The sequence below is a fragment of the Aegilops tauschii genome, chromosome 5 (assembly GCF_002575655.3).
Source record: "Aegilops tauschii subsp. strangulata cultivar AL8/78 chromosome 5, Aet v6.0, whole genome shotgun sequence".
In the NCBI taxonomy this organism is placed as follows: Eukaryota; Viridiplantae; Streptophyta; class Magnoliopsida; order Poales; family Poaceae; genus Aegilops; species Aegilops tauschii.
The window spans coordinates 562,238,048-562,242,197 of NC_053039.3; positions in this window are offsets into that span (position 1 = coordinate 562,238,048).

The following is a 4,150-nucleotide window of genomic DNA, read 5'->3' on the forward strand; positions in this document are numbered from 1 at the left end:
CGCGTCGACATTTGGAACCGTCGCCAAGTGAGTGTGTGCGATAGGTTGTCCTTCCTACACGACCCAGAAATCGTCGGGGATAGGCCCTCCTGGGACCCAGGCTGGGGCCGTGTGTGATCGGGCGAGGCATCGAAACCCTATCATTTCCGTAGGTATGTACATCCCACACGGTAATCCGAGAAAATCATTTACGTAGGTATGTACATCCCACACGGTAATCCGAGAAAATCATTTCCGTAGGTATGTACATCCCACACGGTAATCCGAGAAAATCATTTCCGAAGGCATGTACATCCCACACGCTGAATCCCAGAAAATCATTTCCGTTCGTATGTATATCACACACAGTCAATCCAAGGAATACGTTTCCGTTCTTATGTACATCCCACACAGTCAATCCAGGGAAAACGTTTCCGTTCGGATGTACATCCGGGTACATAAAGGGCAATTCAAAACCGTGCATGACAGGCTGCGCAAGAGACTAGTGATTGGAGCGAACAATATGTGTCCTCAGGCAACAAGGAAATTTTAATTAAAGCAGTGGCTCAAGCAATACCGACTTATGTGATGAGTGTCTTTTCCCTGCCGGCATCCGTTTATGATGATTTGACTCAGATGATGAGACAGTATTGGTGGGGAGTGGAGAACGGTAAAAGGAAGATGGCTTGGCTCAGTTGGGAGAAGATGATTCTACCCAAAGATATGGGAGGGATGGGGTTTAGAGATATGCAGGCGTTCAACCAGGCGTTGCTAGCTAAGTAGGCTTGGAGGCTACTAGACTGCCCTGACAGCATGTGCGGTCGACTGCTTCGGTCCAAATATTACCCGAATGGTAATCTACTGGACACAGTTTTCCCCTCTAGCTCGTCTACAGTCTGGAAAGGAATCACATATGACCTTGAATTGTTGAAGGAAGGACTGATATGGAGGGTGGGGAACGGTATGATGATTAAAACATGGAGAGATGCCTGGATTCCCAGGAGATATGACTTTAAACCGATAACCCCGAAAGGTGATTGCAGACATAATTGGGTGGCTGATTTCTTGGAAGAGTCAGGAGCATGGGATGTGCAAAAACTAAGGCAATATTTTTGGGATATGGATGTCCAAGAAATACTGAAGATACGGACGTCCCCGAGAGACGGGCAAGATTTCTTAGCATGGCACCCCGAGAAATGTGGCAGGTTTACTGTTAGAAGCGCCTACCGCCTCGCTACTTCAGCCGGGCCGGCAAGGTTGGGATCGTCTAGCACTGGACCAGACAGGCACCGATCGATTTGGAGAAGGGTATGGAATGCAAACCTACCTCTGAAGATGCGGATACTATCATGGAAAGTGGTGTCCGAGGCGCTGGCAACAAATGCATGCAAGAAATATAGACACATCTCTACACGGGACACATGCCCGCTTTGCGGTTCTGAGAGGGAAACGAGTTTTCACGCGCTGATCACATGTGATCACGCTGAGGCGCTTTGGATGCAAATGCGCCAAGTTTGGGCTTTGCCGAACAATCATCTATTGAAAGATACAGGGAAGGATTGGCACCTGAATATTTTGATAAACTATGATGATACAATGAGGGACTGCACAATTATGCTTCTTTGGAGAATCTGGTCGCTACGATCTGATCTTACTCATCATAAGGCGATCCCCTCGACCACCACGACATCAGATTATCTCCAAAGCTATATGTCATCGCTTCAGCTGGAAAAAAGATATACCACCGAAGAAATATTGAAAGGGGAGATGTCGTCGGTGGATATTAGCTTGACTGTCCCGCGGGCGGCAGTACCGACGCTGCCCTGGCCGAAGCCTCTACTCGGATAGATTGCTTTGTCGATGGACGGAGCTTTTTCGGAGGCAGATGCACTGGTGCGCGTAGGTCCTAAACAAACGGTTTTAAACCCCTTTCCGCGTCGACATTTGGAACCGTCGCCAAGTGAGTGTGTGCGATAGGTTGTCCTTCCCACACGACCCAGAAATCGTCGGGGATAGGCCCTCCTGGGACCCAGGCTGGGGCCGTGTGTGATCGGGCGAGGCATCGAAACCCTATCATTTCCGTAGGTATATACATCCCACACGGTAATCCGAGAAAATCATTTACGTAGGTATGTACATCCCACACGGTAATCCGAGAAAATCATTTCCGTAGGTATGTACATCCCACACGGTAATCCGAGAAAATCATTTTCGTAGGCATGTACATCCCACACGCTGAATCCCAGAAAATCATTTCCGTTCCTATGTATATCACACACAGTCAATCCAAGGAATACGTTTCCGTTCTTATGTACATCCCACACAGTCAATCCAGGGAAAACGTTTCCGTTCGGATGTACATCCCACACGGTTTTATGTATACGCTCGTGTGTGAAAGGTGTAACTATCACATACACTCTGGCTTGATTAACTGTTTGCTTTCATTAACTACATGACACACGATTTGATGTAGAAGACTGTGTGGCATTGGGCTATCAATCACAAGCGCTTTTACTGCCAGAAACGTTTGCAAAGTTCCATGACCTTCTGTTCTCTTTTTATTTTTACCTGTAATTTATTATTCTAATTGGAAATTTTGAAATACGAAACGTGCAATTCAAATTCTCAGCACAATGGTTCAAAACGAATCCATAAATAAAACTGTCAGTACAATATGTTCAATAATTACAGGACTAGGCAGCAATTAACTATGATGAACCACAATATTTAAAGGTGGTAAAGGTGAAGAGACAAGTGTAAATTATTTTGACTGCCGACGGTGTTGAAGAAGCGGAATGCCCATAATGTGCCTTCCTGCATGCCATAGGCACGAACCACTTTTGTCCAACCCCTTGTGACGATCGCTCGCCCATCCTTCACCGCCTTCAGGAAGACTTCTAGAGCATTATCATGGTAGCATGAATTATATACTTTAACTTTAGTTGCCTCCACTCTGGTCATGTAGTTTGCAAGGTAATCATCAGTAAATAGCTTCGAAAACCACTGAAAAGAGAAAAATATCAGATACTGAGGTCTAATAGAATAACTTGTTGTGGGCAGGGGAAAAGGCAACACATGACTTACCATCCTAAAGTTCACTGTTGTCTTTGACAAAGTGTAAATAAAGAGCTTAATTCCAATCACCCGTTTCTTTTGCCTAACAATCTTTCTTAGTTTCCTCACTTTACTCTTGTTCATGAATATCTCATTGCCCCATACGCAAAAGGGATCGAAGCGTGGATCAGTACCCCTCATATATGTACCTACAAGCAACCAGTAAATGTTAGAAGCTAAACTGAGATTGCACAAATGATGTAAAATACAACTACGTATGTTCCTAAGTACAAGTATTTTTTTTTTGAAATTTCAATATGAACTACATACGGATGTATATAGAATTATAGATATAGTTTAGATTAGAATCTAGATTCACTCATTTTGCTCCTTATGTAGTCTATATTGGAATCTATAAAAATACTTATATTTAGGAATAGATGGCGTATAAGACATGGGATGCAGCTACCCTCGACGGCAAACAACAGCATCACCCATTGTAGCCATGTGTAAGTACATGGAAATCCAATGTTGACTACAACAGGGTTAACATCCACCAAAAATAGCAAATGGTAATAAAACGGCAGCATCTATAGTGATATCTTCATTTTGAGTGAGTAGCACGGTAGCAAAGGGACGGATTAAAAGTGGATACAACTGTTAATTGCAACAGGCTTAACAACATCCTAATTCATGTTTTGTAAGTTTGTAGACATTGAAATACAACTCTTTAAAAATTGATACAACTGTTAATTGCAACAGGTTTAATGGCCATTGAAACCGGTACTGATAAAAATGCAATTGGCAGAGTTAAACATCACACGGTAGGTGTTGCCAGAGCAGATAATGGCCCAGTTGTCTATAAAAAGATAGGGAAAATAGCTCAAACATGTTAGGCATGTTTACTACAACATGCTTAATACATCGACAGTACAAAACATAGCCATTAATTGCAACTGGTATTGGTAAGATTGAAATGGTGGGTACATACATGGTAAGTCCTGAGAGGTAGTTGCTGGGGCACTTCATCTTGGCCAGAGCCTGCCCAAAGTTAGTGGCGGCGGAGGCGAGCTATTCCTCCGGGTCGAAGCGTGGATCAGTGCCACTGACATGTGTA